The sequence below is a fragment of the Petaurus breviceps genome, unplaced genomic scaffold (genome assembly GCF_028583685.1).
Source record: "Petaurus breviceps papuanus isolate PSGF00001 unplaced genomic scaffold, PetGlider_PUasm1.0 80, whole genome shotgun sequence".
NCBI classification, from domain to species: Eukaryota; Metazoa; Chordata; class Mammalia; order Diprotodontia; family Petauridae; genus Petaurus; species Petaurus breviceps.
In genome coordinates this window covers 2,439,130-2,463,595 of record NW_027186540.1, presented here as the reverse complement: position 1 = coordinate 2,463,595, position 24,466 = coordinate 2,439,130, and the positions used below count along the sequence as shown (strand labels likewise).

The window sequence follows — 24,466 nt, the reverse complement described above, 5'->3', positions numbered from 1 at the left end:
GGTAGCTGCAAACCCTGAGGACGCGCTTGGGGTGCTTGCTGCTACAACATGTCATGAATTTTACTTTAGAATTATTTGTAAGACCTTAGGCTTAGACAGAGTTGTTTGTACATTCTTTGGAATCAGTTTTTGTTTCAATTTGAGAAGTGGGGAGTACTTCAGTAATGCTCTAAGACTAGTTACTTTAACAAGCAATTTTGGGGATTTTTTTTATCAATTGCTTGCATTTAAAATTTTCCCTAAAAGAATTGTCCTTTTCATAATATTAGAGAGATATAACATTACTGCTCTTTATTTCTAGATATTTTTTATTTCCCAGCAGGATAATGTGTGGTTAAGGCATAATTATTCAGGGACCATTTAGCTCACGGACGGATTTCCAGGTCCTGACTTCTATTCATCATATCTACTGTCCATCTTTTGGTCATTATCACTTTTACAGCAGTCAGGCATGGTACACTGAAAAGAGGACTGGCTTTAAGACCAGAAAAGCTGGGTTCAAATATTAATTCAGGTACTAACTACCCCTGTGACACTTACCCTCTCTGGCCCTCAGTTTCCTTCTCTTAAGACAAAAGTTGGACCAGATGTTTTCCTATGTACCTTTGAGCTCTAAATGTATGATCATAAAGGATAGAAGGGATTTAATTAGAGCTGTAAATTCTATTGATTTTAATTGTAAAGAAAAGTTGACCACTGAGTGTAATCAGGTTTGGAGACGTTCTGTGGGGCTTCATTCATCCATGCAGTTCATACTTCTGCTCATTACCAATTAAGCACAGACTATACCATAAATATATATATGTCATATACATGTATGTCTATGTATATATGCATACATATATGTGTATGTATATATACATAGATAAATAGATTTAGATAGATAGATAGACATATACACAGTCAGAGAATTGAGAGCTATCAATATATCTTTGGAGAAGTGAATTATCTTTAGATGATGATTTAAAAATAACACTAACATTATTATTTATTTAAAATATTTTTTTCTTTTTAAATTTTGAATTCCAAATTCCCCCTATACCTTCCTCTACCCACTGAAAAGGCAAGCAATATATCAATTATATATGTGAAATCATATCAAACATATTTTATATTGGCCATATTTTTTTAAAAGCAAGTGAGAAAATTACACTTCAATTTGTACTCAGAGTTGGTCAGTTCTCTTTCCGGAGGTGGATAGTATTTTTTCAACATGAATTCTTTGGAACTGTCTCAGATCATTGTATTGATCAGAGTGGTCAAGTCTTTCACAGTTGATCATTTGGATGAGAATTTTTAAAAGGTGTCCTGTAAACTCTACAGAATAATAAAAGGCTTATGGCCTTTTTTTCTACAAGAAGAATCTATAGAACTCAATAAAATATTTATAGTAAAATTATCCTGAGTTAGGATTCAGGATCAATGTATTGGCCATTCTCTTAAATTCAACAAGTACTTTCATTCATTCAATAACTCTTTAAATTTCTTGCTATATAGAAGATTTCATGCTAGGTGTCCCAGAGACAAAGATGAAGTCCAAATCTCTGTTCTCACAGAGTTTAAAGTTTTAGAAGATATGTCAAACATGTATAAAAATAACCATAATAATAACAATAGCTAACAATAATACAACACTTTCTATGTGCCAGGCACTGTGCTAAGCATTTTAGAATTATTATATCATTTTGGTCCTCACAACAATCCTGGGTTGTTGTTCAGTTGTTTTGGCTGTATCTGTTTTTTTGCAATACCATTTGGGGTTTTCTTAGCAAAGATACTATAGTAGTTTGCAATCTTCTTCTTCAGCTTATTTTGCAGATGTGGAAACTGAAGCAAACAAGGTTAAGTGACTTGCCCAGGGTCACACAGCTAGTAAATGTCTGAGGTTGTATTTGAACTCAGGTCTTTGCCATGGGCTACTCAGTGTCCAACAGTTAGCATGATTTGGAGATGTGAATAAGAAATGACCAGGTCATGTGAGTAGTTCAAGGAAGAACGATGAACTCCGTTTATTGATTCTTAGGACAAGGTTTTTATAGAGCAATGAGACAAAGGAAGGGGACTCGAGGGGACATTCTTATCTTAGTCTGTCATATCTTGGAAGTAGCATGGCATTTAGGCTTTTGTTCTCTAGTTGTCAGAAAGTCTTAGGAAAAGTCAGTTAACTTCATATGCAATCACATTACAAAGGATGTTCCTGAGAGCTGGCTTCAAGGCCAGAAACCAAAGCCACATCATCAAGGACATCTGCATAGGAACTGACCACCTAAGAATTCAAATATTTTGGTTTTGAACAACTAAAGCCTTGGGACAGATCCAATTGGTCTCAGAACTCAAACACCATCCTTTTAAGTGTAATCCATAACAAAGAACTCATGAGCTAACAACAAAAACTCACATCTCAAGGAGCTCTTTGATATTAAAAGTCCCCTATTATCAAGGTAATTATCTGAGTCTTGGATTAGGCCTCTTTGGCTCCTCACAGGTCTTTCTGACTCCATGTACAGAACTCTATCTACAATGTCACCTAGCTACCCCTAACAGCCCTAGGAGGTAGGTGCTATTTATTATCTCCATTTTAAAGATGACAAAACTGAGGCAAACAGAGAACAAATGACTTGCTCAAGGTCACACAGCTAGTAAGTGTTTGAGGCTGTGTAATGTAATACCAAGCAAGGCAACTTCCCAGGTTCAAAATACCAGCATAGGTGCTCTCTATTTTATTCAGTAACAAACCCAGAACAGAGAAGATCAAAACATGACATCATTCAAAATACAGCATTTACTAAGTGTGATTAAATAATCTCCAAGTACTACCCCACCCCAGGACCTTCCAATCATTCAATCAATTACAAAGTCTCTGTTCTAAATACTTCTCCACCCCTAGGCTATACCTTAATTAAGTCCACCACAAAGCCCCTCTTCTCAAATGGAGATTAGTTTCCAAACATAGGTAAAGTACCTTCATTTGTCAATCACAGAGCACAATAAGGTCAAAAGTTCCCCACCCCTGGATCACAATTGAATCTACCCCAGGGTAGGACGCTGGGTGGTTGCTGTGAGTGGGGAGAGGAGGACCTTTGCCTGAGGTAGCCTGTTCTGTTTTAAAGGCTTGAGAATGTGGGTGCTTTCTACTTTATCTACCTGTGCCAATATCATAACTACTCTGATGGCTTTCACTTTCTGGTTTTGGGACTCAGTCTTTTGGTATCTTAATAAATTTTCTAGTTTATTTCCTCATATGGCAAACATGACATATTTTGTAATGGATAATTATATCAGCATATTTGTAATCTCTATAGGCATTGTGAATATGGCATTGCTGATACAGGCTGGATTTGAACTCAGGTCTTCCTGACTTGAAGACCAGTGCTCTCTTCCTAACTTCAAGTAGAATATGAAAATTAAGGAAGAGAGGTAAAAAAAAATTGATCTGTTATTCTGGAAGAGAGATTTTTGGGATCACTGAAGTCTTCATAGAGGAGAAAGTATTTTCAGTCTTTATTCCAGCTTAGAAAGAATATAAGGCATAAGAAGGGAAATAATGGAAAGGTATATTGTAGCCAAATTGGGGAGAACTTTGAACCAAGGCAAATATACTTTATACAACAGTCTGTAATCACAATAATAAAATGACAAGTAATAACCTTAAAATAAGTATGAGGAGCCATTGAATATGTTTCAGAAAGTAAGTGAAATAATTAGAATTCTGTTTAAGTAACAAAGGTCAATCTGGCGGTACTGGATAGGATGGAAAGTAGAACATTCTTTCAAGAAGTCTGATGGTAAAAAGAAAGAAAAATTCAAGGAAGCTGACAGGGAGTGATAGGGTCAAGGAAATTTTTCTATACATATTTTATGTATATATATATATATATATGTGTGTGTGTGTATACATATACACACACATCATATTAAATGAGTCTAAGAAGGCATAGAATATACATTTTTAAAAAACATGAACATTCATAACTTTTCACCTATACACTCAGTTTCTGGTCTTTATTTTAATAAACATCTTTTTAACAGTGATATTCTCCCAGTGATGCTGTATGCTCAGCCTCAGAAGAATAAAAAATGCCTAAGATCCAAAGGGCGATGTACAGATGTGTTATGAGCTACGAATTTATCAGTGCTACTTTGTACACAGCTATCAGTGTAAAAGATACCCTACTGGATATGTATGACTGAAGAGGCAGATGAGGTCACTGTGTGATTAGTTTTACTTAACTGTTTTGCCATGTTACAAGAGAACTCTCATGAAGTGAGAGTAATCTGTCAATGATTGTAATGTAATAAGTATAGCTAGTATTTATATAGAGCTCTAAGGTTTGTAAAGTGCCTTAAAGATATTATCTTGTCCTCACAATAACCCTGGGAAGTAGGTGCTTTTATTCTCCCTATTTTACAGATGATGAAACAGATAAGGTAGGAATCATGTGACCTGACCAGTCTCATGTAGCTGGCAAATGTCTGAGACTGGATTTGAACTTAGGTCATCCTGACTTTAAACCCAGAATTCTATGCAGAATCATAAAATTTAAAAAAAGAGAAGAAAATGTAATGGACCAGTTATGAAATGACAGTGAGGGATAACAGATGACAGATAAATAATGTCACACTAGAACCATGAAGTCTCTTAAGAGTTGGGCAGATATCCTTGGAGATTTAGAGAAGGAAATGGAAAAAGAATCAGGATGAAAGGAAATGGAGGGGTGGAAATCTGTGCTGATGGAGGTAATGTCCACATTGTTGAGAACATGTAGACATTGGCATATTGAAATGTAAGAACAGATGTAAGTATTTTGGTAGGAAGGGAAGAGGTCAATGAAAAAGGAGAAATTGAAGAGGTGAGAGAGGGAGGGAGATAGGAAATAAGCATTTATATAATGCCTATTATGTGCCAAGCACTGTGCTAAGTGTTGTGCTCACATTATCTTTTTTTTTTTTTAAATAATCGGGGTTAAGTAACTTGCTTAAGGTTACACGGCCAGTTATTTCTGGGTGTGGTGCTGAGTATCTGAGCCCGGATTTGATCTAGGTCATCCTGACACTGGAGCCGGTGCTCTTACTCTCTGAGCCACCTGGACTCCCCTACTCACATTATCTTATTTGATCCTCACAACATCTCTGTGAGGTAGGTCTGTTATCAGACAGACAAAGGTTAAGTGACTTACCCAAGGTCACACAGCTAGTAAGTATATGAGGTCACATTTGAACCTGAATCCATCTGAATTCCTGAATCCAGGCCCAGTGCTCTAGAAGGTGGGAGGAGATGAGTTTGAGCATCAAGTAAATGGATTAATATTGGCAAGGAAAAGGGACACTTCTTATGGTTCTTAATTTTTTGTCTGTAAAATTAAAAGGGGAATGGAGTTCTTGATAGATAAGGAAGGGAAAGCTGGTCATATTCTGATATACAACCTGGATTTGGGGAGACTATATTTCAAAGGGTTTAATGAAGACAAAGGTAGAATCTTATGATCTAAAATTCAAGAGGGGAAGTCAATCAAAGTATAATGGGAAACTCTCAAAAATTAAATTCTGATAATGAACACAGATGATTCTGATGAAGAAAAATGTGGGGAGTTGTATAAAGAGACTGACAGAGATATAAGATAATTGATTAAGTGACTTAAATTTTTAAGAGACATGTAAGAAATGAGGGAACAAGTATTAAATGACATTAAATAAAATAGGATTGTATGGTCCTTAAGAATAGTGTCAGGAATGATAAAACAGAATGGGTATATAGGACAATGATAAGAGAAGCTGGAGAGCAGGCAAAATAACTTAATCTCTATCTTTCTTCTTTCACTACTGAGAACATCCATAAGATGGGAAAGGAAAAAACACTAAAGGTTAACATAGTGTTGTAACCTCAAGGTAAGCAAGGAGATTCTGAGAGAACCTTGGCAACCCTCAAGGAATTCGTTATCAGACTTGGGTGAACTCCATTCCAGGACACTGAAATAAGTGGTGGATGTGATTGCTAAATTACTGTTAATGAACTTTGAAAACCATGGGGAGTGAGAGAAGTTCTCCATGACTGTAGAAGGGTGAAGGTTACAATTATCGCTCTCCCCAACCACCAAAAAAAGAAGATTGTAGATTGGTAAACTATAGGCTGACTTAACTCTGGACCTAGTCCAGAGAATAGAAGGTTTTGGGAATTCATGATAGTTCACTTTAAGATTGAAAGGATGTTCATTAGAAGAGGAGTGGTTGACTCAAGAGGGTAGGTCTATCAGCAACGGATGGGAGTTGCAGAGGCAGATTCCGTCTCAGTGTAAGGCAGACTTTCCTAACAATTACAATTGCTCAGAAGTGGAATGGGCTACCTCAGCATATAATTAGTTCTCCATAAGAAAATTCAAGGAAAATCTGGACAACCTTTAACCTTTGGTACGGTGACTAGCATATAGTAGCATTTAATAAATGCTTGTTGATTGATTGATTGATTCCAGTTCATATATGGCTTGACCTTGATAACCTATGGGGTTTCTTTTAAATATGAGATTATCTGATTTAAGGATGAAGGAGGATGATCGAGAGAGTTCTCCAGGAAGACCAGATGGTGGAGAGAAGCCAGGAAGTTGCCTGAGCTCTCCCCAGCTTCCCTCAAAAACAACATTAAATCAAGCCTCTCAAGAATTCTGGGGTGAGAGAATTCATGAAAAGATAGAGTGAAACAATTTTCTAGCCCAAGATAACATAGAAGCTCTGTAATCACTTGGGGGTAAAGGGGAGCGCCCAGCACAGACAGTGTACATGCAAGCCACGGAAGGGAAGAGCCACAGTAGAAACAGCAACCAAGGCCACTTGGTCTTGGATAAGCAGGCCAGTGGCACAACAGGCCACCTGTGAGGCCTCCTGCCCCAGCGCTGCATATAAATTGCCAGCCTTGAGACCTAGGGCACAACAGGTCAGATCACCCTAGCCTGGTGGGCAAGCTGCCAGCCCCAGAGGATATAGGGCAGACCAGGCCCCAGGCCCCCAGAGCAAGAAGCTTGGGACAGTGCCCCCAGTACTCCAATAGCAGAACTCAACTTTTTAAAAAAATGGGCAAAAAATAAATGAGGAAAGGAATGAAGGAAGGAAGGCAGGAAAAAAAGGAGAGAGGGAGGAAAGGAAGGAAGGAAAGAGAAAAGAAAGAAAAAGAAGCCTGACTACATAAGTCCAAATCTTTCCATATTTTTCTAAGTTCACCAACTCATCATTTCCTACAGCACAGCAATATTCCAACCTTATACTCTTCAGTTATTTTAAATAGTTTAGAACAATATTGATTAATATGGGTGACATACAGTGTAGTTTCCCTATTTTTCTTGTTTGATCAAATCTATTTTAGGTTTAAGTCTGTCTGAGATCATGATTACTACCTATAGCTTTCCTCCTAATAAATTCTCTTGATCTTTATTTTATGTTTGTGTGTATCTCTTATTTCCTATCCCTCCTGACTCCTCTACTTCACTTCTACCTGCTATCCCCTGTTATTAACTTACACCCCATCCAAAAATCCTTCCTTATCTTCTCCCCCACCTTTCCCCCTTATCATTTTATTTCTATCTGAATTTACAAGACTTTAATAGCCTTCCAGATACATATGTTATTCCCTCTTTATCCCATTCCCATTAATCTATTTGATTACATTAAATTAAAAAGGTTTTGCACAAACAAAACCAATATAACCAAGATTAGAAGGAAAGCAGAAAGTTGGGAAACAATGTTTATCACCAGTGTTTCTGATAAAGGCCTCATTTCTAAAATATATAAAGAACTGAGCCAAATTTCCAAGAATATAAGACATTCCCAAATTGATAAGTGGTCAAAGGATGTGAATAGGCAGTTTTCAGATGAAAATAAAGCTATCTTTAGTCAAATGAGAAAAAACTCAAAGTAACTAATTAGAGAAATGCAAATTGAAACAACTCTGAGGTATCACCTCATAACTATCAGACTGGCTAATATGACAGAAAAGGAAAATGAAAAATGCTGGAGAAGATGTGGGAAAATTGGGACACTAATGCATTGTTGGTGGAGTTGTGAACTGATTCAACCATTCCGGGAAACTATTTGGAACTGTGCTCAAAGGGCAATCAAACTGTGCATACCCTTCAATCTAGCAGTACCATTACTAGGTATGTATCCCAAAGAGATCACAAAAAAGGGAAAAGGATCTACATGTACAAAAATATTTATAGCAGCATTTTTTGTGGTGGAAAAGAATTGGAAATTAAGGGGGTGCTCATCAATTGGGGAATGGATGAACAAGTTGTGCTATAGGAATGTAATGGAATACTATTGTGCTATGAGAAAGGATGAGCAAGCAGATTTCAGAAAAACCTGGAAAGACAAATGAACTGATGGCTGGATGAGGTAAGCAGAACAAAGAGAAGCAAAATTGCGTGATGATCAACTGTGATCAGCTTAGCTCTTCTCACAGTAATACAATGATCTAAGACAATTCCAAAAGACTCATGGTAGAAAATGCTGTCCACATCCAGAAAAAGAACTATGGAATCTCAATGCAGATTGAAGCATACAATTTTCCTTTTTTTGGTGCATGTGTGTGTGTGTGTGTGTGTGTGTTTGTGTGTGTGGTCTTTCCCTTTTGTTCTGTTTCTTCTTTTACAACATGATTAATGTGGAAATATGTTCACTTAATCACACATGTATAAAGTATATGAGATTGCTTGCCATCTTGGGGAGGGGGAACAGGAGAGAGAAAAAAATTGAAACTCAAAATCTTATAAAAATGAATGTTGAAAACTATCTTTACATGTAATTGGAAAAAACACTTTTTACCCCCCCCAAATTAAATCCAGTATAAAGTTTAACTTCCTTTCCACTGATTTCCTTTTTTAAAATAACGTTTTATTGATTTTTTCCTGTGTCTTATCCCAATAACTCCCCTCAGTACAACTCATTTTTTAAACAAAGAAGTGCCATTAAGCAAATAAACCATCACATTGATCATATATGATGATGTATACTCCATTTGAACCTGTACTGCAGCAGCTTGCTGCCGAAATGCCAGACGCATATTTCATCATCAGTGCTCTGGAATAAATGTTGTATATGTCATTGATCTGGAGAGAGACAGAGAGAGAGAAAGACAGAGAGACAGAGAGATAGAGAGACAGAGAGAGGAGAGGAGAGAGATAGAAGAGAGATACATATAAAGAGAGAGGAGAGGAAAAAGAGGGAGGAGAGAGACAGAAAAAGAAGGGGAAGGAGAGAGAGAGAGAGAGAGAGAGAAAGAGAGAGAGAGAGAGAGAGAGAGAGAGAGAGAGAGAGAGAGAGAGAGAGAGAGAGTGGAAAGAATCCTCTTGGAAGCTTGATGATCTCTAAGAGCTATGAGCCTTTGCATGGGACTTTTTATTTTCATTGCATCTTCCTAGGAATGGCATGGAAAAATCTCTTAGTTCCTAGGGCATAGGATTTAACGATGAGGTTGCTTCTCAGACAAATTATTAACTTCTAACATTGTGGGATGGACTATTCTGAGAGAATCCACCCCACTGAGCTAGGCAATACATACATATATTTATATGTATACATATAATACATATATGTATATGTGTGTATGAATAATATGTATATATAGGTATGTATATGTGTGTGTGCGTGCGTGTGTGTGTCCTATAAAAGTGAGGCAACAGACCCTCCCTGTCTCTTTTCTATTTCTTTGACCTTATCTGTGAGATCCAGAGAGCTGTAGAGGCAGATCAATTATCAGGAATAAGTGGAAGGAGAACTCTGCGCATGGGATTTCAAAACCTCAGGAGCCTTAGCGGGAAAAGCACTTGATAGAAGCAGAAATACTCCCCTCCCTCCAGCTTGAGGGGAAAGCTCCAAGCCAATGTTGAGTCCCTGACCTCAGCCTTGAATTATCAGTAGCCTAGTTTCTCAACAATGACAAGCTAGGTGGCTCAATGTCTAGAGTGAGCACTGGCTTTGGAGTAAGGAAGGCCTTAGTTCAATTTGACCTTAGCCACCTACTAGCTGTGTGACCCAGGAAGAGTCCACCATGGGTTGCTCTCAACTCCACCATGTGGATGCACTGAAGATATCCTAAAATGCTTCATTTGAATGCATCCTCCTCATCATCTGGAACCAACCTCGTCAACCTGACTTCTTTGGGTCCCTAATGATCTATACTGCAGCACTCACAATTTGATTCAGACTGATTTTTCAGGCCTTATTGTGCATTAGCCCTTTGACATGCCATATGTTTTGACCAATCTCTCCTGCCCCAGTGACTTTGCAGTGGTTGCCTCCTACGTCTAGAATGTACTTCTCCTGATCTCTATGTAGTAGGAAACCCTGGCTTCCTTAAAGCCTTAACTCAAATATCGTCTCCCACATGGAGCCTGTGCCAGTCTTCTCCTCCTTTATCCTTCACATTTACTTCATATTTATTTTGTATAATTTTTAAAATATAATTTACTTATCTGTGTACTTAGTGTTTCTGTCAAATAGAATGTAAGCTCCTTAAGGGAAGGGCCTGACTCATTTTCATCTTTTCATCCCTAGGGCCTAGCAGGCATTTGATAAATGTCGAATAAATTCATGAATAAAGCAATCAATTAATCAACAAGCATTTATTCAGCATCTACCATTGTGTAAGACAACAAATGACACAAATACTAAAAATTAATTGAAATAACTATTTCTCCCAAAGAGTATAAATTCCATTGGGGGAAACAAGGTAGGTATATCTGAATATAAATAAAATAAATAGAAGATGGGGAGAGAAGCAACTAGCTGTTGGTGGTTCAGAAAAGGTTTTGTGTAGAAAGCTGGAAGCTAGTTAGCAAAGCGGATGGGGTGGCCAGCCTAGACTCAGTAAGTCTCATCTTCATGAGTTCAAATCCAAACTCAGACACTTACTAGCTGAATGACCCTGGGCAAGTTACTTAACCATCTGTAAAATGAGCTGGAGGAGGAAATGGAAGCCAGTTCAGTATATCTGCCAAGAAAACCCAACATGGGATCATGAAGAGTCACACACAAGTGAACAATAATAACAGAAAATCAACTATGGGGGCGGTGAGGTGGCACAGTGAATAGAGTGCCAACCCTGGAGTCAGGAGGACCTGAGTTCAAATCTGGCCTCAGACACATAACACTTACTAGCTATGTGACCTTGGGCAAATCACTTAACCCCAGTTGCCCTCCAAAAAGCAAAAAAAAAAAAAAAAAGAAAAAAGAAAAAGAAAATCAACTGTGATGGAGCAACATCTTGAAGGGAAAGAAGAATTCTGAGGAAGGAAAATATTCCAAGTGTTGGGGGATAGCTGGATAATGTGTGAAGAACAAGAAAGGCCTGCTTATCTGGGCTGTAGTAGGTTAGAAGAGGAATAATATAAAATAAAACTGGAATGATAGTTTGGGGTTAGGTTGTAAATGGATTTAAAAGCCAAAACAAAGGCAGTCTATATAGAATTTCTGGAGCAACAAGAAACTGCTGATGTTTATTGAGAAGAGGGTGTGTACAGTTTTGTGCTTAATGAAAATCACTTTGACAGCTGTGTGAAGGATGGATTGAAATGAAGGAAGCCAGAAAAGCAGGGAAACCAATTAAGAGGCCATTGAAAAAGTCCAGGTGAAAGGTGATGATGTGGTGAGTAGAAAGAAGGGGTTGGAGGTAAAAATGTTTTAGAGTTGGAAATGGCAAGATCTGACTTATGATTGCCATTCTTTGGACATCTCTACCTCCTTCCTAGAGGCCTTTACATCATGGAGTAACCTCCATCCTATGGCCTATGCTCCTGATTGGTGAGTCCCTAGCCTGGACTACTAGTTCATAAGGAGCCCCAGACAGGCTCAGGCAACTTCTGGCTCAATTCACTCTCTATACTATTCCATTTTCTCTGTACCAACTTCCTTGTCCTTCTACCCTTTTCGCCTTCCCTTTCAGCTCCTCTTTATAGTCTTTCCTTATTAGAATGGAAACTCCTTGAGTATAGGGATGATCTTATTTACTTGTATTTCTATTCCCAGGGTTTAGAACAGTCTCTGGCATCAAGCAAGGATTTCACAAATGCTCTATCTATCTATCTATCTATCTATCTATCTATCTATCTATCTATCTATCTATCTAATCTACTTATCTATAATCTAATTCAGGTAAGGGAGAGTGAATAGTCCAGGATAATTTCAAGATTGGAATCCTGGGTAGCTGGAAGAGCTGGTACCTTTGAGAGAAACAGAAATTTGGTAGATGAATGACTTTTGAGGAAAAGATAATGGATTTTCATTTTCTCCTGTCGAGTTTGAGATGTCTCTGGAACATCATGTTTGAAATATCTCAGAGGCAAATTCTGATGTAAGACTGAAGCTTGGGAGAGAGAATGGGCTGAATATATGGACCTACTTCTCATAGACATAGAGATGATAAAACAATAGCAGCTTATATGATAATCAAGAAAGTTAATATAGGGGTGGCTAGGTGGCGCAGTGAGTAAAGCACCAGCCCTGGAGTCTGGAGGACCCGAGTTCGGCTCCGACCTGAGACACTTAACACCCACATAAAAAAAAAAAAAACACTAGCCGTGTAACCTTGGGCAAGTTACTTAACCCCAATTGCCCTCCAAAAAGGCAAAAAAAAGAAAGTTAATATAGAGGGAGGAGAGAAAAAATCCAAGACAGATTCTTGGGGAAATCCCACAGTGAAGGGGCATGATATGACTGATGAGCCTGAAAGGAGACAGAAAGAGGAGAGGTCAGATAGTCCAGAAATCAGGAGTAAGTCATGCCATGAAAACTCAGAGAAAGGAAAAGGTAATCTACAGTGTTGACTTCAACAGAAAGATAAAAATATATATATATATATATGTATATGTGTGAGGATGGAGAAAATGCTATCACATCTGCCAATTAAGAAATCTAAAATAACTTTACTGAGAGTGATTTCAGTTGAATGATGAGGTTGGAAGCCAGATTACAAAGGTTTGAGGAGTGTGAGAGGAGATAAAATGGTGAAGACAGCTTTTTCTGTGAAAATGACTGAATGGCGCTCCTGAATGATATGGATTCTGACCAACTCTGGGGAAGATGGGGTCCTTGTGACTCTTTAATGACCCATTTAGAGAATATCTGGACAAAACCCAAGGCATGGCTCCTAGGCCTAACCTATTTCTTGTACATCACCCCATTGGTGCCTAGGTGGGGCATCTTTTCCCTGGCTCAGCACGCATTCAGATCATTTTAGGAAGACATTCTTCTTCCTGGTCCCTTCAAATTTTTTCAGCTGTAGCTGAACTAAAAACAATCTACAGGCAGAAATTTTTCGTATCTAGGTGCAAACTGATAGTCATAAATCTCAAGAATTGAGCATATCATTATCCACAGCACTGGCATATCCTTCTTGGCAGCATTGTTTGCTTTCATTTGATTTGTGAATGTGCTTAAAACTTTAATCAAAGATGGAGAGAAGGTCAGGAGAGACACCCCGTAGAAAGGAAGTATTGGCAGCAAGGGCACATTTGATTGTTTTCACTTCTTGCTCAATTTTTACATTATTTTTTGCCTTGACAAAATTGAAAATGTGCTATGCTTTCCTTACAGAAGGTGATAAACCTAACCTGCAATGACTAGGGTCTGCTTTTGGAATTGTTTTTCCAGGGGTGGTGACAGATTTGCATGGATACATTCACACTCTCACCCAATTCTTTTTGTGACCGACCAGTGTCACAAATAGGTGAGACAGCTGGAAAAGGTGGGCTTGCAATTTGTAGCCACAAGCCCAAGATAATTTAACTGGGTCATAGAAGGTGTGAATCCAGTACCTTGGTTTCATTAGCACGGATGCCATACTTACAAAGCTATAAAAGGAGACATGGGCAAAAGCACCCGTCCGAATTTAATTACAAAATGCTTGACATTTATGATGCCTCTGACTATAGAAGCCCATTTTGCACCTGAAAGAGTTACAGTATAATTCTGTACCCATCTTCCAAACAGAAACCATGCCTGACTCAGATTTTCCTGAACATTTTGAAGCTCGTTTGTATCGGAGCTGTCCTCTAACATCGTTTGGTCTTTCTTGAAAGACAAAACTTCCTCTTAAAATACAAGACTGCATTTGGTTCAATAGCTTATGGGTCAAAATAGCAAAGTGGCTAGTGAACATGGAATTCTTCAGAGTGTACCTACAAATTCAACACACCTTAACATAATAGTTCTCAGAGATGCAAGATATTTGTAAAAAATATGCTTCTTAAGCCCACTGGCTTCGATATAGTGCACAGAGAATATTCAAGGATTTTTTTTTAGACTTTTATGAAAATCTTTGAAATCCTGAAACAATTATTTTGAGAAACAATGTTTGTTATTTTTGTAGTTTTGCGTGTGTGTGTGTGTGTGTGTGTGTGTGTGTGTATGTGTATGTGTGAGAGAGCTCGTAGTCTTTAACAAAGGGATCTGATTTTTATAGACCCTGAAGTCTGAGCTGGAATAAGAAGGGATTTAGTGTCTCCAGGGACCTCACTATCTTCACCCATGGCAACTAACTTAGAACAGCATCTCACTGCATCAATCAGCCTCAGTGACACCTTAGCCCATTCTCACCCTAATTAATGATAAATCAACAGACAGACAGGTGACAACAATTATATTCTTTCACCTTATCACCAGGGCTAGGAATAGAGGCATGGGATTTTACTAAGTCACCTTGTGATTCCTGAATTTTAATTTTATTACATTGAATTTGGTTTCATACACACACACACACACAGAGAAGTAATGCATATATAGACTTTTTTTGGGGGACAGCCAGTTACATATGTTACAGAGAAAAGACTGGGATTTCATCCAAATCTACTGGAGTTTGAATTTAACCTACTGGCTCTTTTCTAATTCTCTTCCTTCAATTCCACATGCTAGTCCACTCATTTATTTCCCTGTGGTTGAGCACATCTCCTCTCTAGCCTCTTTGTTTCCTCCTACTAAGGCTGCTTCTGTGCATTCTTCCTGGGATCACTTAAAAATGATAAATTATCCCATGAATAATAATCATCTTGATTCTACTAGTGAATTACAAGTAAATAGCCCAGACTTTATTCTTTATTGGTGCCCTAACTATGGTAAGTTTCAGGAAGAAAGATATCTAACATACACACACATATATCCTATATATATACGAATATATACATTTATCTATCATTATCTTTCTAATCTATATACTATACACACACACACATATACACATATATAATCTATGTCCAAAATGCCCATTATAATAAAGTTAACATTCAATGAACACTATTAACTGACTGCTAACTATAGGGTACTATTTATTGAACATATATATTAATCATAATATAACATATACATACATAGACACATATAAAACATATACATATAGATACGTACACATACACACACACAATAAGGCAGTTAGCCACAACAGCTTTTTCTGCACAGCTCAAGTCTTAGAAGCATAATGATGGGAGGCTGGGAATTCTCTCTCTTTTGACCAATGTATATAGTTATTCTTTGTTGGGGACATCCTCGAATTGAATCCTCTAACTCCCAAGGTGACTCTGGGACAATTTTGTATGTCTGCCAATTTACAGGCTTCCAAAGAGTAGGCCATTTCTTCCCTGGGTCAATGCCATGTCAACCTTACCACCTATCTAAAGCTCCACCGCAGGAAGTCTATACCCCTATGACTTGATTACCCTTGAATCAAATTATATCATCCAAAAATATTTAGTAAGTGCTTGCTGTGCACAAAGCACTGAACTTGTTTGACGCTATAGAAGAAACAAAAAATCCCAGGACAGCACATAGCTTTGGTAAACACTCCAGAGATGTGCACCAAGCTGTTCCTAAGCTCTTTAGAAACAGATCCAGCTATGTACTCCACTTGCCCCTCTATCTATCACTGAGACTCTGATTCTTCTGATTCCAGGAACTATGCTTTAGAATATTCAGCCCTTACCAAACAAGAATAATTTACAAATGTGATTTGATAATGATAGGTAATACTTAGTCAATTTGGGCATTCATAGAATTATACATTTAGAACTGTAAGGGATTTTGGAAAAGTTTTAGTCCAACCTGCTCATTTAACAGGCAAGGAAAATGAGGCTCAGAGGGCTTGAATGGTTACCCAAGGTCATGTATGCATGTAAGTCGCACAGCTGGAATTCACACTTAGGTTCTCTCATTCAAAACCTAGCTCTGATTTACACAGTATCATGCAAAAAAAAAATGGCAACAATAACAATGCTGATTTAACAAATATTGATGCCTGTCTAAATGTTGTCATAGATCTAAAGCCATCAAAGTTAACAAAAATAAGGGATGCAAGAATATTTCAAGAACACCTGTGTTCTTGAAAAAACATGAGTTTTTTTTTTAATTTGCCCAGTTTCAAGCAGGGGTAGGTCAGAAAGAAGATGAGATTTTCCTCTTGCTCTCATATCATATTAGTAGTTCACATTTTGAACAATACCAAATGTAAAAAAAATTAATAATACAACATTAAGTTCATTCAGACCTGAAAAACTTTTTAATTAAAATTCTGGGTAAAATATTGGCTTACTCTAACTTCATCTGGAGTGGATTCACTTAATACTACATAATTTAAAACAAATTTCAGGTCAGGTGGCATTCTTATGGTTTTAGTAGGTAAACTCAGACCTAGTGTGCCAAATCTGGGCAAACTGATTTTGTAATGTATGATATCAAAAATAGTATGTCATCATGTTACATGATCTGTCAGATTCTTACTTCCTAGAGATTTTACCAGTTTTCCCCAGTAAATAATGAATCCTGTTCATTTTTCATAATGACCAATTCTGCTGCAAGATTTTGAAGAGAAAAGACATAGAAAGAAAGCTGAAAGGCAAGACAGCTGATTTGCTTTAGACAAATGTTTTTGATTTAGAAGACACATGGATTCATGCCCTGCCCTGGCCATCTAATTAAAATGAGAAATAGCATAGGGAACAGGATAGGCAGTTTAGGGAATTGACAATCAGGCAAAAATGCAAAATAAGGGAATAAATATTTTCTAGAATATTCATTTCCATCTGTATTTCATCCAAGTCCAAATGTCAAAGAAAAATAATATCAACAATAACTCAAGTAACATTAATAATGTTAGGCAGCGGACACAGAATTTAATAGCCGAGGATGTCAAAGTACTATAGAAATGAGTATAATCCCTATTTAAATATAGTTGAGAAATTGCTAGGAGCTTACGTGACTTACCAAGAGTTACATATGTCCAGGTTAGAGGTGAGAATATCAGTCCCCAGATCACTTCATGATCCAACAGCCAGGGTCAATTTCAATTAGGCAGAGACTGCCAGGAACAATCCCAAGATGTAAAATGGGATAAAGATAGGTGGACTTAGTCTGGGCTGGGCATACCCATTAAAGTGAAGCAGACCTGGTTTAAAATTGTGCTAACTGTTGGCAAGCAGATGAGTTAGGAGGAGGTTAAGCACAACATACAAACTCAAAACCCCAGGAGGAAATATGCTGCTTTGCTGGGAAGGATCTGCCAAGTTCTCCACTTCAAAGAGAACTCGGTGGGGGTGCAGAAGAAGAGCGGAATCTGGATGAACATGTGAAAATGTTTACATGGATCTAGGAGTAGGGGTATTTTTGAATGTGTATGGAACAAAAAATAAATGAATTAAAGCATATCGTAAAAAGAAAGAAAAGAGATATGTTGAAGATGCTTTCAGGAAACAATGAAGGGGGTGGCTGAAGGTAAAAGGGTATCAGAGATTAAGGACTTTAGACACTGTGAGCTCTAACCCCGGTTCTACTATCAATTTTTTTTCTCCCTTGCTGTGTGATGCCTGAAAAATCTACATGACAGGTCTGTTTGCAGTTGTCTTCTCTTATTTTATCAGCAACATATATATACATATATATGTATGTATGTATATTTAAAGTACAGTATTACTTGGCCTAGTCATCAGGATTCTCACAGAAAGCATACACTTTTCTTATCTTTCATGGAAGGTTTTCCCATGGGAATAAAACACAACTCAGACCTCTGAGTGGCCTCTCCTGACCCTGATGTCAGCAGTCAGATCATCTGATGACATTGCTGTCATAGTATCCTTGGACTTCTCTCCATTTCATGCCTTTTCCCTGGCAGGTGACAAGGCTGGGTCTGGGCACTTTATATCTGGACACAGAGTGGATCCAGAAGTTTATTTCCTGTTTATGTTGAGAGTGAGATGGGTGGGAAGGATGGGAGAGGGTGGTTCCTTGCCAGTATCCAGCTGAATGAGGGTTTCCTGTATCCCTAGGAAATCCCAAGTGTACAGAGAAATTCATGTCTCATGACTCTGAATCATTAGTTAGATATCAAACCCTTAAGAGGTATAGTGAACAGTGGGGCTGGGAGGGTGAGCCATCAAACTATGTGGATTGCTGAAATGAGCACAACTTAAATTGCATTTTATTTAAGTCTTATTTTATGAAGAGAGGAAAATTCAGTGGACTCTCCTTGTAGGCAATAATAACATTGGATCCTTCTATGTCACTTAAAATTTGGAAAGTACTTTACATATATGACTTCACTTGAGCTATGAGGTAGGTAGGTGGTCCAAACATTGCTGTGCCTAATTTACAAATAAAGTTGAAGCTCAAACATGATGAAACTTTCTTAGAGTTGTACAGGTAATAGGTGCCAAATGCAAAATTTGAACACATCTTCTCAAATTCAAGTACAATATTCTATACACTATGGTATGTTGACTTTACAAAAGAAAAACAAAATTGAAACCAAACATTTATACACATACCTATTTAGGAATTATCTAAGAAATGAGTTCTTTACAATGATTTTTAATGGCTAGAGATGGTTCTTTCTACATTATGTAAACTCCTGCTATAGGGGATTCCTGAAAAGAAAACTCCCTCTATCAATACAGATGGTCATCTGTTTTTTATACTTTAAAGTCTTTGAGAGGTAAATGGGACACTGAGGGAGAGATTAATTGAATAGTCTGGGCTCTATCCCTGGACACAGAGCCAATGGGTGTCAGACCCAAGAGTTGATTCTAGGTTTTACTGACTCCATTAGACCCTACTGCTTCTTTCTACAATAGAGATATACTAAAATGGTTTTTATTTCAAAGAAATAACCTCAACATCAATGAGATACTGAGAAGAATCATTAAAAAGAATTCATTGAATGCTTTGAAAATGCCCTACATATTACAAATAATTCATAATATGAATGTAATATTAGCTGAGAACAGACATTTATAAAGCCCTTCATGACTTACAGAGTCATACAATTTGTGTGTTGTCTTTGCATTTCCTTGCTGCCTTAACACTTAGAACGGTGCCTGGAACACAGTAGCTATATAATGATTGCTTATTAAATGACTGCCTATCAAAACATCCAGCTTCTGCTCAAATACCTCTGAAAGAAGGGGAACTTATCACCTCTCAAAGTAAGCCATTCCACTTCTGAATAGCTCTAATTGTTAAGAGGTTTCTCCCCCAACCCCCATTTTCAAACCTAGTTTTGCGTTTTGGTCATTTCTACTGTTTGCTCATGGTTCTGCCATCTTGTGCCAATGTAACAAATTGAATTCTCCCTTCATGTGATAACCCTTGAAATACAAGAAAAGATTTCTCTTCATCAGACCAAACATCCATCTCCAGTTTCTTCAACCTTTCATTATATGACATACAATCAAGGTCCTTCATTATACTGATCACCCTTCTCTGGATACTCTCCAGCTTATCAATACACTTTTCATTCATTCTTCGATTATTGCAAATGTGAATCATGTAGCAGATCTTCTCAAGAGGTTAAATCAACTCAAAGAATTTAATATATGGAGATAATGCTGATTGTGTTTGAACTCAAATGGAAAAGAAATTCATTCATTGATAGGGGAAAATGGGTTTTAAATATTGTGGAACTGCTGGTGGAAGGTATAAGTGATATGACTGTTAGCTGGGACATATATTCCAACATATAATAGTAAGAATAACAATAATTATAGTTAGAATTTATTTAGTGTTTACTATGTGCCAGGCACTGGGCCAGTGCTTTAAAAATACTGTCTCTCTTCATCCTCATCAAGGACCTGGGAGGTAGTTACTATTATTATCCTCATTTTACAATTGGGGAAACTGTAACAAACAGAAGTTAAGTGACTTTCCCAGATTCTTATTCTTAGTCATGGCATAAGGTTGAATTTGAACTCAGGCCTTCCTGACTCTAAGCCCAGTATCCCCCTCTTCATTGTATCATATAGCTTCCCCATATATGCACCATGCCTGGAATACTCTCCCTTTTCCAGGGGAAAAGCCTCCTGGCTTCACTAGTTTCCTTTAAGCCCTAACTAAAATTCCACATTCTACAGGAAGCCTTTCCTGGTCCTCCCTAATATTAATGCCTGCCCTTTATTGATTATTTCCAATTCATCCTCTATATAGCTTGTTGGTACATAGTTGTTTGCATGATGGGTTTATTAGATTGTAAGCTTCCTGAGTGCAGGGCCTGTCTTTTAACTTTCTTTATATCCCCAGCACTTTAGCACAGTGTCTAGTATATAGTAGGCACTAAATGAATGTTTATTGATTGACTGACTACATATGGCCCTATATTTTCCCCATACTCTGTCTGATATGGATTATTTTCACTGTTCTAAGTACAACACTGTATTCGTTTTTACCCTGTGGAAAAATGGAAAAAGACCTAGCTTTAGAGACATAGCAGTAACTTTGTGACATTGAGTAAGACACTTTGCCTCTCTGTGAAATGCACTTTTACATCTGCGAAATGAGGAGTTTGGGTCAGATGACCTCTGAGGTACTTTCTAGCTCTAAATCTATGGTTCTACCTGGGTTATTATTATTAAAGAAAAAAAAAGCAATTAATCCATGAGCATGTATTAATTGCCTCCTATGTGCCACGTACTGTGCGTCGGATCCTGGGAACAGAAAGACAGAAAGTAGTTCATACCTTCAAGGAGACTGCAGCTTAGCATATACATATAATAGCTGTGTGTAAATATATTTGTATTTGTATCTCTAAGCACAGATTAGATTTAAAGTAGATACAAGATTTCTTTGGGGGAAAATACTATAGAGAAGGTGGATCTGAAAAAGCATCATGTCATACATGAACTGAGCCCTGAAGGCTCCATTGGTTGGTGGGTTGGTTTTGTTTCCTAAGAGGACCAAAATGACATCACTATGGTGGAGTCAGGTATAGTGTGACCATCTGACAGTGTGATCCAACCAATATGAGCTCAGAAGGCTCTAACACGGCTCGGACACAGAGAGTCCATTAACTAGGCATTCTAAGAAGAAGGCGTGAGGAGGGAGATGATGAGACACAGTCCATGGGAAGGCACAAAGAAGGAAGATAGGGTGGCTTGTAAAGAAGGTGAGAATGCCAGTTTGGCCAGACTAGAATGTCATGAAGGGGGTAATATATAATAAAGCATTCCTCAACATTGAGCATTTTGGAATAATCCTCTGGAAATCTATGGAAATAACCAAGGTTACTAAATAAATGTAGTTGAGCTGAAACCAAGATTCTCATCCTGTTTTTGTGTTTCCATTGCTTCATGTTCTTCTTACTGAAACATTTACTTTGTATAGGATATATGTTATTAGTTCATACGGTGAGGCTGATGCCTAACCAATAGTGGTAATCCTCAGTTTGTCATACATTAATCATTTCCATAGCAACCACCTACAGGTTAAGAGGTCACTGAGAGGACTACAACTGCAAACAGGGACAAACAACAGGAGGAAATACTAAAACAAAAAGGATCTTAGCACTGAAGTGCAAAGAACAAGAGGGGGAAAGGGGCAAAACGAACCCACAGCATTTGTTTCATTGAAAAATTCTTCCACTCTCTAGTCATCTCTCCTTTAAAAGAATCCTCAGGCCTGATCTTGGGCAAGAGGCAGATGGTATCTTCTCATGAGGGATCAGAATGGACAGAAATCATATATCCATTAAGAGATTAGAGTTCTTAGTTTCTCAAAGGGCACCCTTTTATCTGTGCTGCATAGCATGAAACATTTTACAGAAAAAAATACACCAAGTGTATATACTTGTACCTGGTCATTTTGGGTTTTCATCAAAAAAAGCCTTAATACCATCATCTGGAGGAAGTCTTTTGATCTCTAAAGCCTACCTTTGAGGCCACTGGAGGCTACCTGCTGAATCAACAGTGAATTACATGGGTTTTCTAAGCTACCCTAAGTTTCTAAGCTAATTGGAAAAGATCATCTAGAGCTTTTATAGGGAATATGATCACAGGAATCTGCAAAACAGAAATACCTTCTCCTGATGCACTCAGCAGTGGACATCATGAAAGGAAAGTCTGGAATATCTGATCTGTATGCTGCAGACTATTTTCAAAATTGATATTTTGAACCATGACTTCATAATATATGCTTTGGAGCCTACTTTATGCATCTTTTTCAGCCTTTGCCTTTTGCTAATAGGTCTGTAAATCCCACCAAGAATGGGGGACTCTGTATATCTTGCCCTGGGGCAAGTTTGGAATAGTTCCAGAAACATTTAGCAAACTGAGGACAATCTCTCTAATTCCCTGTGCTTTGGGGGTGGGGGTGGGGTGGTGTGTGAATGTACTTACTAACAGGGAACGATCAGGGGAAAAGGAAGTAGCTCCAGCAGCTGGTTTTAAAAATCCTTATACATAAAATTGGTCACTCAATAAACATTTATTAAGCACCTACTGCATATCAGGCATGGTACTAAGTACTAAAACAAACTGTAAGCATTCATATGATTGGAAAGACAAAGACTTACCCTATGAATACACAGCAATTCTAAAGCTACATGGGAGAATGGGAAGCCAAGTCTGACTTTGGAATGCGTCTAAGCCTTGCCTCTTTTACTTACTAACTATGTGACCTTGGGCAAGTCATTTAACATCCCTGAGACTCAGTTTCCTCATTTGTAAAATGATGGGATTGTATTACATGGCTTCTAAAGTCCCCTTTCAGCTCTAAATCTGTATTCCTAATAGATCCATCAGTGACCTTTTTTCAAGGCTGTCTTTAATATTTATTTAAACTTGCTGGGGGGGGGGGTAGGAGTGTGATTCCCATCCATACCCCCCATCCTCCCTGTCCCATTTCTTTTATCAGTTTAATACATTGGCCATACACTAGCAATAATTTTTAAATATCCAGACTTTACCAGTGATAACTTCTGTTCCATCATCTCTAACCACATGGTGGCCCCTCTTTGATAAGGTATCCTTTTGCCTGAATTAAATGTTTCATAATTCCACAAGGAACAGATAAATTGAGAGGAGCTAAAGGCCATTCTAGATCATCACCAAATATGTATTTCCATTCACTTATTCCATCTTCTACCAAACTACTCAATCAATCTGGGCAAAAAATGACCTAACAAAAAAGTCATGAGCCTGGGGGATGCCTGGAGAAAAAAGTGTGGGAAGCTATGCCACTCTTAATAATGAGGCATTTTATGTAATGTTCATCCTGTGTAAACTTATAACTAGTCTACTTTTCAAAACTTTTTGCTGGTTGTCTTTGGTTCCATAATGGCATCTTGGAGCTTTTGAATGCTTTTAGAATTTAGACAAACAATACAAAAAGCAATTAAAACTAATTAAATTAATCAATTTAAATTAAATTAAAAATTAAATTAATTAAATTAAACTGACTTAAAATGTGCCTAATTCTTCATAATTAAGGAGGTTAGTAGAGAAATATATGTTCCTTTCTGATTTCTAGATAAGGCACATTTCAGTCTTTTGCTAATTGAATAGGAAGTACAGTGTTGCTTTGATAAAGCACTTCCCTTTGGGTCTAAATTACTAGGAATGCCTTTGAGGAGAGCATGTCATATAATGTAGTCCTTTTGTACATAAATTACCAAATCCCCTTGGGCAACTTTGCAGCCAGACCTGACTTGAACATCAGTGTTCTAGTGGCTAGAACACATGCCCTGGTGTAAGAGGACCTGAATTCAAATCCCACCTCTGCTAATGTTTATGTAACTTTAAATAATTTTTAAACCCCTTGGATGTCAGTTTCCTCATCTGTTAAATCAAGTTGGACCCAAATAACTTCTAAAGTTCCTTTTAGTTCTAGGTGTATGATATTATGAGCCTAAATAGAATTAGAGTGATTATAAGGGCAGCTAGATGGCTCCAGAGCACTGGGCCTGGAGTCAGGGAGACTTAGCTTCCTGAGTTCAAATCTGACCTCAGACACTTAATAGTTGTGTGACCCTGGGTGAGTCACTTAATGTTGTTTGCCATAGTTCCTCATCCGTTAAATGAGCAGGAGAAGGAAATGGGAAACCACTCCACTATCTTTGCCAAGAAAACCCTAAAAAGGGCCATGAAATGGACATGACTGAAATGGCTGAAGAACAACAACAAATCACCAATATTATTTCAACGGGTATGGGCAATATTAATAGCTTAGTGAATCAGACCCA

At 37.7% G+C, this 24,466-nt stretch overlaps 1 protein-coding gene across 2 annotated transcripts in view; it reads right to left on the bottom strand.

Moving 5' to 3' along the window:
- Positions 1–17,431, bottom strand: part of LOC138175978 (CUGBP Elav-like family member 2) — a 697,415-nt gene extending 679,984 nt beyond the window's left edge. Inside the window, exon 1 of one of the 2 annotated variants that reach the window (XM_069106622.1) lies at positions 17,230–17,431. The gene's annotated coding sequence lies outside the window, so the exon portion shown is untranslated. The remainder of the gene's footprint in view (positions 1–17,229) is intronic. The other variant, XM_069106621.1, reaches the window with a different exon arrangement.
- Positions 17,432–24,466: the final 7,035 nt, after the last annotated feature.